This window comes from Bombus impatiens, unplaced genomic scaffold (assembly GCF_000188095.3).
Source record: "Bombus impatiens unplaced genomic scaffold, BIMP_2.2 scf_0191, whole genome shotgun sequence".
Classification (NCBI taxonomy): Eukaryota; Metazoa; Arthropoda; class Insecta; order Hymenoptera; family Apidae; genus Bombus; species Bombus impatiens.
In genome coordinates this window covers 383,476-397,721 of record NT_176610.1, presented here as the reverse complement: position 1 = coordinate 397,721, position 14,246 = coordinate 383,476, and the positions used below count along the sequence as shown (strand labels likewise).

Below are 14,246 nucleotides of genomic sequence, written 5' to 3'. Positions count from 1 at the left end.
AAAGAATAGTAAAGCATTAGCATTGATCCTGTACACTATATAAAATATACACTAAATAAAATCTACATTTAATAAAAATATTATAAGGTTAATTTTTAAATATTTTAATATCTACATTAAGTAAAGAAACTTGTTTCACAAAATTAAGGATTAATTATTTTGAGTATTAAATTATAATATCGATAGGTTATTTGACTATTTGTATCCTAAAGTTAACATATTGGGAGTGAATTCGATTTATACCAAACCTAAGTTGTATCAATATACTTTTTTACCTAATAATACGTAATACTTTTACACACGAATTTTAAACGTCGCATATAATATTACAAAAGTGCCATTATTCTAATTGAACGTGTTACAGCTTTCGCAGTATTCGCTCTCGTGATCCGTATTATACGCTCTCGTTTCGTATATTTCAAAAATTATTTGCGCAGTTAATTCTGAATATATTTATTCAGGTATAATATTGGAATAAAAAATCATTCGATTGAAGACAAATAACGAAAGAACTAAAATAAACAAATTATTTTTCCTGTCGCATACGTTTCAGTAGATTTTGATTAAAGAGAATAATTTAAGATTTGAGTTATCGTGCTGAAATGATTGCATTCAAAAAATGATTAAGCTTTGAATACAATACAGTTTAATTCACTGCATGAAAATAAATTGAAAATCTGGTATGATTTTATTTGTTGCTTTGTCTTCAAATAAAAGCAGATGCATCTTAGGATATCGTTCGTTATATTTGATTCGAACGAATACGGCTTTTCTACGATTTATCTACGATTTCATATCCAATGACATGTTACACATAACATAGCATTAGTATGAAAAAGTTAATACTTATAAAATTTCAGATCTTGAAGTTATTTCAATCTTATTCTACGTATATTTGGATTGTTTATTTTGTCCTCATGGAAATGATTTTATTTAACTATTTTTCAAGCTAATTATGTTTTAAGGATAAAAGTAATTACGAGTAAAGTGAATGATTATATGTAAAACCATTGAATACTTTTACTCATTTAATATAGTTCATAATTAAATTTTGTCAAGAAAATACATATATCGATATAAAGTGATATATAGTACAATAGAATTCAATTTATCTAAACAAAATTTTAGTTAATGGCCGATTTACAGAACTTTTTCTGGATGAATTCGTTTCTCTGAACCTGAACTCTTGTTATATGAACGAAAAATTGTAGGTAGTGGGGATAATTAGTGAGCTTCTATTATATGAATTCCAATTATATAAATTGTTTGGACAAATTCAGATAAATGGAGTTCTACTGTATAAGAAAGAGAAAGAAAGTGAAAGGAAAGAGTATTGTTTATTGTTAAATAAAATTTTACAACCGTTAGGTAATTGATTTACCGTGATTTAGAAACCAAAATTTCGTTTATCATATTACCATCCTTCTGAAGTAACAGAACAGGAAAAGCAATTTGCTAAAAGTTTCGTTTCAGTGATGAAAAGTCGTAGGCAATTCTGAGTGTTCAGCTTTTTTAGGAATTCATTGAAACTTGGCCACAAGTGCTATTTGACTCAACGATATTAATGCATATTGCATTAATGTATTAGGCGTTCTTAAAATAACGCATTAACTTATGGTTTTAATTTAAAAGTTTAGCAATTTCTAGGCGCAGTTTGTGCTTTCATAATGGAATGCAATTTCTTCGGTTATAGCAACAGATGCGAATTCATATTTGTTTAATGCATACATTATTTTAGTGGTCGAATTTGCAATGTCTTTAGGAAAGGAGAGTGATTCCTTGAACATTAATTTGCAATTCTAAAAATTAACCAAATAAATTAACATTGTATCTTTTAATATATAACTTCCAGTGCCAGAAAATAAAATAGAAATACGTTGCAAAATAAAAAAATAATATAACAAAAAGCGAAATAAGAAAATAAAGTAAGAAGTTAGAAATATAATATTTATATTAATACTAAAAAAGTAGATGCGAATGTCAAATTATTATTAAATAATATTATATTAGTAAATGCATTATAATACACATTGAATATACATAGAATTCACAGCATAACTTATATATATGATCAGATTAATTCATTCGATATTTTTGTAAAACAGAAAAATATATTTCAAACGTTAATCCTGGTTAAAAATAAATCCCTTTCTTTATCTTGTAACCCAGATAAAAGGAAAGTTATTACTATATTATATTAACATTACATTAACAAATGTTATTAAAATTACAGTTTAAAACACATTTATTCGTCTATTTCTCTTCACAATCATAATCGTCCTGCATACCCCATATTTGCAATTCACTTCTGTAATCATTGTACAATACATCAAAAAACACATTTGCAAATTCTAGACCAATGAAGATATCTAAAATCCATCTTAGAAATAAACATAGTTGCATACAAAAAAGGTCAAGTACCGTATTATTGTTATACAAATACAAACGGTTTCTTTCTGTGAAATATTATAATATTCAAAAATTAAACTTATCAGAATCTTTCTCATAAAAACATTCTCATTTGACTTATCAAAGTAAGTATAACTTAAGTTGGCAATTTCTAGTAGTCCGTATAAATCACAGACACTAGCCCGCAAAGATTTCTGAACATTTACCATAAAAAGCCTCCACCTCCATATTGGAGATGTTACATAAAACGTTTTGAAATTTCAACAGCGCTATAATGTGATACGACTGTCATGATGACATTGTCGGGTTAAACCAAACCGTGACAAGATATTTAGTGCAAACATATATAGTCAATCCTTCTATAACAGGGTTAATTCATTCCGTGTTGTATCAAAACCGTGTTATAAAAATATCAAGTTATAGGAGGACTGTATTGAGGAGTGTAAATAATGAGTGTAAATGTGGTTTCACTTGAAATTATGAATAATAATATTGGAAATTATTAATGTAATAAATAGTTGCCTGTTTAAATACTTTTGTGATCTTTGCGAAATGTATACCTGCACTAGATATCTTGAAATTCCTGTATATTTTCTCAGAATTATTTCAAACTTTACCAATCTAATTACGATAGCCAAACCCCGCAGCCGTGCTAATAAAATTTAAAAATGTTTCATATAGCACATGTAATATAATATATTCATAAGAGGTGTATATAAGTGTTCGAGCTTATTTTCACACACTTGTATACATTTCGTTGTATTTTTCTAAGTAAATGTGATTCGTCAAACGAAAGTTGCACTGTCTAAAGAAGGAAAAATAAAACAAAGAAGAAAAAAGGGAAATAGGAAGTTGAATAGCCGAAACTGCGTTATCATGCCGATTGTAACACATGTTTTATCACTGCCGTGTTCTGTCTGGAAAAATATGGTGATACATAGACGCATGCGGAATCGCGTTCATTTTTCTGAACTCTACGGCAGATTCGGCAAACCAGAAGAGGCTACTTTGTTGCCTCTACGAACGTGGATAGTATTTACACGGATGAATATCGGACCGGATAGATATTAGCTTTCAGCAAAATATTTTTCAGCAGTGGACGTGGCGAAAAAACACACTCCCCCCCTCTGTTACGCCCTGGCATATTAGCGCCTCCGGCATTCCTACAGTTTGTTCGGTGTATGAAACGCGAATGCCGTTTTCCGTTAGTTCCGGATCGATGTTCTTTTTGCATTGTTCGTTTTTGTTTTCCTGCGTTTGACTCAACTTCATAACTATTTGCAGCTTAGCTTGTCGTACCGACAAATTTATCCTCTCTCTGGTTACAGATTAAATTCGCGGGGCTCGCCTGACCCACTGGATCCCGTAATCTTTTCTTTTCTTCGGCAATCACAGGCAAATTAACTCTCAGAGTACAAACTGCGAAGCACACTGACAAAGCGGAACGAAAAGACCTTGTTGGCAAAAGGGCACAGCTTCATTTCTTGCGACCCTGGTTAATATCGTAAAAATTTTTCATACAGCACCATTTCATTTATCGCTTCGTGTGTAGGATAAAATTTGAAGTTAGGAAAATCAATGTCTATACAACCGTTCTGATTATTTTCTGATACATGCTGGGGATCGTATTGAGAACATTTTAGACGGTGAGGAGTGAAATTATTTTGCTGGGTGAAATTGAGGAATGATTTAAATAATTTGTCATGTTTCACTTTTCTCAAAAATTAACGCGAAATGTTTTAAGCTGTAGGATATATGATGTAGGATCGTGTGATTGCCTCATTGGGCAGTGTCTGGGTTTGAGTCTGTTGCTAGCAATATTAAATTACTGTGTAATGGACAGGTCATTTGGATGTTATGCTTTCCGTAGTCTAAATTTAATGTGTACAGGTTGCTAGATAGGCTATTTAAATGATTTTCCAGTCGAGCTTTAAATTTGTTTACAAAGCATTCTATTTCTTCTTTGACTGTTTTAGTACCTAGATCTTTTCCGAGGTCATCGTTACGAACATACTACGAGGCATTCATAGATGTACAAAGTATTATCGACTGCAGTGATTCTACTTTTTTAATGTGGCTATCAACTGTTGTTCGAAGTCCTCGATGGATTTTGTGACAACTTTGATATTAATAGTTTGTTTTTAGAATTTAGCTGCGAGTGTCCCTTAGCCAATACACGTGTTCTCTTGTTGTTTTCATTTGCTCTATCTTCTTTTGCATGTACTGTTTACATGTCAGTCTCTTGTGTAGGTACGTATATTCCGAGATATTTTACTACTTTCGATTATGGTATATTCTTATCGTTTAGCGTAGCCGAAGGGTATCTGCTTTTTCAATATGAATGTGATATGGTTAGGTTTTTCCTTCTTAACATTTATCTTCCATTTTTTTAAATATTCTTGTATCTTATCCAGTGTGTCTTCAAGTATTTTTGATGCTGTTGTTGCGCTTTCGCAGAGTACTAAGATGGACGTGTCATCTGACAAATATTGAGAGACTAGTTTCATGGATAGTAGACATATCTGCGTATATATGGTATATACAGAATTGGTCTTAGCACTCCGCCTTGAAGAATCCCTGCTACCACTTCTGTCTTGGATTTTTACTATAAAGGTTCTATTGGTTAAGTACGATTTGAGTAGGCAGTAATAGGACAGTGGGAAGTTCGTTGCTATTTTGTATAGTAAATCTTGATGTCAGATCGTATAGAAGGTTTTTCGATATCAAGGAATACTGCTATACAGTACATTGTATTCTCCACACCTGCCAAGATATTATTAACTCCGAGCACTTGTTGAGTTGTAGCATGAATAATAAATTTCTTTTCTGCTGCAATTGTTTTCAGTCTTTTGTGGATGATTTTTTCTAGAATTTTAGATATGATTGATAGGAGTCAAATTGGTGGAGGAGCGAATGTGTAGATCTTTTTCAGGCTTTTGTAGCATTAAAGATGGAAATATTATACACATTATACTATAAGGAAACAACAGTCTTTATTCAAACTAGCAATAATAATAAGATTCTTTTTTATCTATTGTACGAAAACACTGCTTTTTTCGTACTCTCAATCTTTAATTTTGCACAATTATATCTAAACTAAATCATTGTATTTATAGTGAATCCTAATTTCATATTTCAGGAATAAAGAAATTGGCATGGATATGTATAAGCATTAAATATTAGCGTTCCTGTTATTAAAGGAGTTCACTATCCTCAGCTTATTAATTATTTAGCTATTAAGATATATAAAAAAATACTACACTAATTTTTTTCTAAATATACGTTTGCAGTAAATATTTTATAATTCCTATATACATTTCCAGATTGGTTTCAAATTTTAGAAATATAATCGTGATCGTCGTGTCTCATTGTAGTGAAATTTCAAAGTGTTATATTTAACACGTACAATATGACCACAAAAATGTTCTATCATCAAATATTTTGATGAATCAGTGTATATGTATTATTTCTAGTCGGTCCATGCTTCAAAGCAAATTTCATTCCTTACAATATTATCGGTGCACTAGTACAGTGCACAAACGTGAATTGAAGCAGTGTTGTTATGAATCGATAAAAATCGGTGATTCTTCATAGTGGATAGGTACAAGGGGAGGCGGGTCGAAGGTGTACAGACGTTCAAGTGGGGCAAAAGGGAACCACTTAGCCGAAACTGCAGGAGTCTGGAAGTCAGCAGCTATTCGGCAGACGTCACTGGCGCCAGCAGACTACCTTAAACCTCCCCTTTGTACCCCTACTCCTACGCCGACAATCTCATTCCCCAAAAGCGTCGCAAGAATTATAAAGTTGGTGGAGGAGAGCTCCGGGGGACTTCTTCCCTCACCACCTATCCTTGTTAGACAACCTCCTTCCCCTGCGTCTCTCTGCCCCGCGTCCTTTACCTACGCGCCACTTCGACCTAGCGACTCCATTTCTCTCCTGTTCTCTCTTCCTCTCTCTCTCCGTCCCCTCTCTCCCTCTCTCTCTGTTTTCCCGTTCTTTCCACTGTGTCTCCGTCTCGTCTCCGCTCTCGATGTTTCTCTTTTTTCGATATCTATCTTTGTCTTTACATATCTCATTCCAACTGGCTCCACACTCCTGCTCTGTCCTTTCGTCTTGCTCTTTTTCACCGAGCATACTCTTTTTGCTCCCACTTCGAACTTTCCAACGCGAGGAAAATTGGTCGACGCTTCGTTTCGGATTGTCGGTCGCGAGTCACGTCAGGATCCGAAATCTGTTAACCGTTAACGCGACGCCGCAGGAAGTCGTTCAATTAGACTCATGTACCGCGTGATTTCGAAATAACGCTACATCGTTCGATCGTTCACCGAAACTTTCAGCTTCTTCTAATGACCAATCGCTGTGTGAAATTTTCTCTGCAGCCTCTCGATCGCTAAAAACCGATCGTACTTTCCTTGTTCCAAGCTATTGAACAACGATTACCTGCTACTCTTCGGATTCATGTCGATGAATCCTCATCTGACACTTTCTTTACATGCTTTTTCGTTTTGTGATGTTTTTAGTTCATCAAAGAATTCCAGGCTAAATTTTGGTTAATTATATATGCCCTATTGGAATTAATTGAATTCTCATTCGCACCCCGTGTTACGAGATCTTCCAGCGTATCGTTGCAACATTGCAACCTTTCATTCATGATTCTTCTTCCCTTTTTCTTTTCCTTCTCATTCATATTGGGTCTACATACGGGGAATTACTGGCCGTAAGAACAGTCATTAACGAAAATTTCTTCTTCAACATAATGATGTTTCAAATATAAAAGAAAATATAAAGGCATAACGATAAAACAAAAAACACTATATTTTTGAATAGGCATTTCACATTATATTCATTTACACACTTACTATACTATCAAAAGCATGATTTATTGTAAATGATTTGTGGGGCAAAATTTGCCTATAATTTCTAATAATGAAATGAGGATTTGTATGAAACCGCTAAATGCCTTTACGATACAATAGATCTGATTGTGATTATTGATTTAATAGAACATCTGATGCATCTAATTTTGAACATTCGACGAAAGTCTTTAAGTTAATTTAAATGTAATCGATTGATTCTACATATTCTTAGTTTTCATCGTACTGATTTCTTCCTTTATATAATCTGTACTTTTCTATTGCCTCGTTATATAAGCTGAGTATTCTGTTATTAACCTTAATCTTTCTGGTAGATGATCGAACTATATACTATAAAATTTCTGTGGAATGAAAACATCGAGAAATATATATAATTACGTATTTTAGTTCAAACCATATTAAGCAATTTTTTATAATATAAATGAAACCGTTTATTAATTTTAATTTTTTATTAATTTGCTATTAGTTCATCATATGCGTTGAATTTTAAGTAAATATTGTTAATTATTTCAGCCTTTAAAAATTATGTATGCTATGACTGATCATTTAATCTTTACATTGCTGCGATATTTCAATAGAAAATAGTTAACTGATTATACAGAGTGGTTGGTAACTGGTGGTACAAGTGGAAAGGGGGTGATTCTACGCGAAAAAAGAAGTTGAAAGTATAGAATAAAAATTCTTTTTTTAATTTTTTTTTTAATTTTTCCATCGAGACAACGATCTACAGTGAGATCCGTACCGCACGCGTACCGAGCGAAAATTCAAAGTCGATTTTCTCGAAAACAAAGTCTCAAACGAAAAACAATAACTCGATTTTTTCGAATAGTTACATGTTTCTCGATGTAGTTTTATCATTTACATTTCATCATTTCTGGTATTTTTCAAAGAAATTTTGAATTTCTTATATAAGACGGAGGAATCAGGAAATATACGTATGTTAACATAGTTATTTTACTTCAAGAATTTTGAACAACTTTTTGATAATATAATTTAATGTACAATAGTTTAAGAAAGAATAATGTTAGAAAATCTTACAGCTTCTTCTAAATAGTAGTTTTATCGTTTACAATTCATATTATTATCACCATATTTCAAAAGAACATTTAAATGCCATACCGGAATTACTCTTCCCTAAAAAATATGTACCTCCTTTAATAAAGTATCTTCCTGGTTGCAATTAGATCTTCGCAATTATCTATTTATCGTACGCGTTCTACGCCGTATAAAAACATTGTTTCCCGTCGAAGGAATCTTCGATCGGCTTCGATAAAAAACCCCTCAGTTGATATACCCCTTAAAGAATGCATGACAAGTGAACCACAACTTAACTCTATTGCATCCCTTAGGTAGAAAATTTCTTAAATGCATGATTTCTCATTTCAATTGTATTCTAAAGTTCTCTTAATGTATTACATACTAAACACATTCATGATTTATCTGAATCATAGTTTATCACATAATTCATAATACTCTATTAAGTAATATAAGTAAAGAATATTTACAATGAACTCGCTAAGTCTGAATTAAAAATGATATGTAATAATTTTATGTCATAATCTTGTTAATGAAATATACACATTGATGATTTTCTGCTTTTTAAATAAGTAATTCTGAGACAGCAGATACCAAATTAATCCTTACAGGTTATCACCAGAGGAAATCATGTTAATTATATCAGGAGAAAAATTCAATTCTACTAATTTCTTTTTATTTTAGAAAGCAGTAAAGTCAAATAAATGTAATTTTTATTATCATTATATTTAATATTAAGCTAAAAACAAAAAGATTAGCAACATTGAAATGGTATTATTACAGGACAATGATATTAAGGTAAAATTCGCATAACATGAAATTTCACCTGTGATAAACATTAAGTTAGTATGCAATGCATTAAAACATTGAATGTCTTTTTCCCAGTTAAAACTAAAGTGATTTGGAATTTGTCATATTCGATGACTGAAAAATGGTTAACCCCTTATGTTGGAATACCAGTTATGAGGACATGATTTCCTCAACGCCACGTAAGTCTTCTAAATCCTTTGCATTCAGAAATTTTCTTTTTTTTTCAGAAATATTCTCACCCGATAAATTCCACAATAAATTACACATCAAATGTGAAAATTATGTGATAACAACAACTCAAGCAGTCAACCAACAGCTATCGTAATCATTTCAATTAGTTTATATCACATTTCACTGTACAAGTTATCAATTTTTTTAGTTAAAGTCAAAAAGGATGAATTTCTCCTGTAACTACTCTTTCGCATCATCATCAAAATATTGAAATATATATGCGCCTCTAAAAAAACAATATAAGTATCACTTACTTCCATAAGTTCACTTATTTCAAGATGATATAAATAATAGCAAATTCTAAGATAAATTAAAAAAAAAGTATTTGCAACGTCATTATCTTTTTCTGTCTTTTAATTTATAGAATTAATTAGTGTGCTTTCTGAACAAATAATGTAATAATATATAACATAATATATAAAATAGTGCAATAATAATATAACAAACGGAAATTGTTTTATTCTTATATAATTCGGTTCTCAAACATTGAGCTGATGGCAGGAGGTATTAAGTGGAATGGATTAAAGGGTTGCAACCCATGAGGCAATGGCGATCCTGAAGAACCGGTGAATGTAACAGCAAGAGGACGATAACTCAAGCAAACCGGTAGTAACGATAGAACTACGTTACAGCCCCAGGGAGAAAAAACTTTTGATTTACTTCTGCGCAACGTTTGGTCATGTGCCCGTGTCCCATATATACGGTAAAGGACTGTTAACCCACTTCTGGACGAGCTACAACGCGATACAGTCTGTATCGATCAGTCGATCACGTTCCTCTTTTCGCGTCTAGATAACCGACCAGTACCTCTTTCGTCGCTAGAAATGTCCGCCAAGGTAGGCTCCCTCTCAATACTCGTTTCTCCGCACCTTCTAACACTACCTTCTGTACCTGTTCCCCTATGTCCCCTGTGGGAGTGGTACTCGAACCAGGCGACCTCGACGATTCCTCCGTAATGCCAATAAGGAATGCCGGCAAGCACGCATTCTTGTCGACAGAAAATGTCGTGATCCGCCTGACCTGGTGGAAAAAAGCCTCGATTAAATCGAGACGGAAGAGAGGCGCAGAGATTGTACAAACGACCGAGTATGTGCATTTATGTAACCCGTACGTTTCCGCGATTGGGGAAGAGGGGAACACGCAACAATCGCATTTCTTTTATAGGATGTTCACTGATTGAGAACGGGAAAATAGAAGTCTTGTTTACTTGTTTTTATTAATTTCCTTTTTTTTTTTTACAACGTCCGTCTTTGCAATCTGGGTCGCAGGTAACGTAATTATTTCGGCCGGATTCATGAACAATGCGATCCATTTATTACTCCCTTTTTTAATCCTTTACCCTGTTGCCTTTTCTACTTCCCTTTTTCTTTTTCCTTTTTGGTTAGTTGGTATGACAGTACTAGGTAGGTATTCTTATAAGTTTTGGAGAGGGAATACAGAATGTAATAATCATTGTGATAATTTCGTAAATAATACTAATATTTTGATGCGTTAACTGATAACATTTCTAAAAAGATGATCTTCTTCTCCCTTTTACTGTTTTGTGTAATATTCGCAATTATTCGGAAAGTTTATAAGAAAATTTAAGAAAAATTTAAGTACAATGTATTTTAATAACAATCGTACACTTTTATGTCTTTTTTCAAATTCTTGAAATTTTCTGAAAATGAATTTCGTCAAGTAGTTTTTGAAGACCATTGAAGTTTCAAATTGTTTCATATTAAAAAGTTCTAGAATGATCAGAATAAATGATAGCGAGTTGCACAATATATGATAATAAGTTGCACAGTTAAAGAAGAACAGATTTTGCAAGCTTTTTGTCGATACATTAAATCTAGTATAATCACGTTTTTTATTATTTCGGGTGCTTCTGTTTAGTTTCTATACTTACTGTACAACTAGGCGTTGACACCGATTGAAAATAAGTACAATTTCCATTCCTCTCGAGAAATTTGTAATAATCTTCATTTAATCTCAAGAAATACACAACGAAATACTTATATCAGTCATTAAAAACATTGTGAACTATCTGAACAATTTAATACTTACATATCCATGCCGCCAGTCACGAACATTAGAGCATTTGTTGATAATTAGGATAAATTGGATGTTTTTTACTGTTTACATTTCCAAATGTAATTTGGAAATTATTAATAAACATTGCGTATTTGTATATATTTGTATTTGAGTATATAAAATATTCAAAATATAATAGCGCTTCTTATAGTAGCTAGTAGGTAACACAATTTTCCATCTATTGTAGGTCTCCTTTTTTAATTATATTCATAGAAATATGAATTTGCATAAATATCTGGATTCTATCTATTATCAATTTGTAATTTTCGTCATTATATGTATCTCACATTGTTTCAATATAATATATTGTAAGAAAAACTTAGTATCGTTTCTTAACAAATGTAATGAGTAGAAGTAAACTTCGTTTCTTTCTAAACATAGTAATTACAATCATCTAAAAAAATACTGTGTATATTGGTGCGTTCAGCATATTGCATATAACTTTTTAAAGAACTGCAACCAAAAAATTTCAAACTATCGATAATGCTTTTTGTCTATACAAATACTATAATCTATTGTAATTATGTGCTGTTTATCTATACAAATATTATAGAAATTTCTACAGTTAAAGCAAACCTCGCTTGATGTTTCAAATACTTAATAGAGGAAAAGTAAGTGTCTTAATACATATATTTACACAGTACAAATATTTTTGTATTTTATTCACGGTAAATATTCAAGGCAATGGTAAAGAGAGTAAAAAGAGCATAAGAAAGGAGAGCATAAAAAGGAAAATGGAAGATGTGAACGTAGTAGTATGAATAGAATTGAGGCGATGAATATATTGACAAATGCATATTGTGTAGAACAGGCACTGATAGAAGTTTGTAAATACAAGAAAAAGCATATATGTACGTGTATTAAAATAAGAGGCAGACTAAAAAGGAAGAAAGGGGATGAAATATGATATATATAAAAAAAGAAACAACCAGGAAGAACATGGTATGGAAAAAATGGTAGAAATACAGTACAAGAATAAATAAAAAAAAAATCGTCAAGATAAAACTCTGCATGTAAAGAAACATTTTGTTTTTCTTTATTTTATTAAGGTTTTGGTAAGAACATGGTAATTCTTTTTGATCAAATTCCTTGCTTTAGACGACGATCTTTTTCATTGATTTCCTTATTAAGACAAACTCAATGGTGATTGTAAATATAAATACACGAAAAAACTGTAACACAAAATAACCATTATGTTAGAGTAAGATATGAAGGATTCAGGATGATATGAATTAGTTCATTATAATATCGTGGATATGATTTCTTGAGAGTAAATTATAGAATTTCGTTATTCGATTAGTCGATCTAATTTGATGTATAACTTTCTTATATTGTATTTGTGTGAACTCTGCATTCAATTGAAATTATTAAATGTTTTAATAATTTAAGTTGAAGTTTGAAAAACATTATATATTTAACGTACATAGATTGGTGGTGATATTCAACTTCCACTAACATTGTACACGTGAAGATAGCTGCAGGGATCTGTTTTCATTCTGTAACACGATTTCAACTTGCATCCCTTTGTATTTTGTAAATTGAAACTTTCTAATTTTTTTGCAAACTAAAAGGAATAAAGTTATAAAATGTATCTGTTTCAGCAATAACGATCGAGAATTAATGTTTATATTTTGTACATGAAATTACTTTTACTATTACTTTTATTTAATTTGAATCACACATTATTGAACCATATAATAATAAAAGACATTCTCAAATACTATATTATGTTGTCAAGAGAAAATAGAAAATTGAGTACAATTATTTATAAAAAAATTCAATCAAGTTTATATTACATATGAAAAATATATTACAATAATAAATACCTTATGGAAATCCATTACACGATTCAGAAGCGCAAAAGTACTTTCCATGATTTAAAATAAAATTGTTTGTTATAGTGGCACAATTATCTATCACCTGGAACTTTAAAAAATTGTAGGACCTAAATGATTTAAGAAATAGTAATGAAAAAATATTAGAGAAATCCTTGAAATTTTTTTTCATAATCAAGATATTAGAAAAAGAAATTCAACAATATAAATTGTCTGAAAAAAAGATAATTACAAAATAGAATATTACTAATACAAATGTTTACTATTAGTAATAGGCAATATTTATCGTTAATCCTCTCAGGTCTGAATCTTTTTTAGACTATAAGGAAAACTGCAGTTTTAAATAAATTTTCTTTTTTACCCAAAAATTAAAGGCTATCGTCGCGAGACTAAAGGTGAGATCTTCTGTGTGTGTCCAACGCGCCTGTCGCGTCAGACGCAACTTTATACCCGAATTACCCCACATGTGGCCAAAAGAAACGCATGATTCTCCATTGTGATGGTACAAAGTACAAATGCGGAGTAAGACTGCGTTTGACGTAGATTCACGCGTCGGACACACGTAGGAAATCAAGCCTTTAACGGTTCGTCTGCGTAAAGTATCTCAAGTATCGTCGCGACGTCTCCAACACGGAGGCAAATAATGGAGAATCGGAGGGCGACGACGCTCGTTCTTGCGAGGGGCAACCGGGCTTGTGGAGTTGCTTAATCGAGCGTGCGTTTTCAATGAATTATTCAAGATTGAGTGTCTAATAGTTGTCATGGCAGGCCGTGTTTAAGGAGGCGTTTATTCTCATTATCCAATCCGCGTTCACGCCTTTTCGTTTACGTCTAAACCTACACGTGTTCACGCGTCCTATCTTTTTCTTCTTCTCTCTCCCTTCCTTTCTTTCTATCAGCGTCACCCTTCCTTTAATTCATGCGACTTCTATCATGCGACTAATACGATGTTGTCCTTCGGTTCGATATGGTTCTA

General features: G+C 32.0%; 1 protein-coding gene across 2 annotated transcripts in view; it reads left to right on the top strand.

The window, feature by feature from the left end:
- LOC100745007 (forkhead box protein O) overlaps nt 1–14,246 on the top strand; it is a 298,728-nt gene that overhangs the window by 201,048 nt on the left and 83,434 nt on the right. Inside the window, exon 8 of one of the 2 annotated variants that reach the window (XR_001102115.3) lies at nt 9,356–9,569. The exons of the other annotated variant lie outside the window; for it this stretch is intronic. The gene's annotated coding sequence lies outside the window, so the exon portion shown is untranslated. Of the gene's footprint in view, nt 1–9,355; nt 9,570–14,246 lie in introns of those variants that run through there. 2 annotated transcript variants of the gene reach the window in all.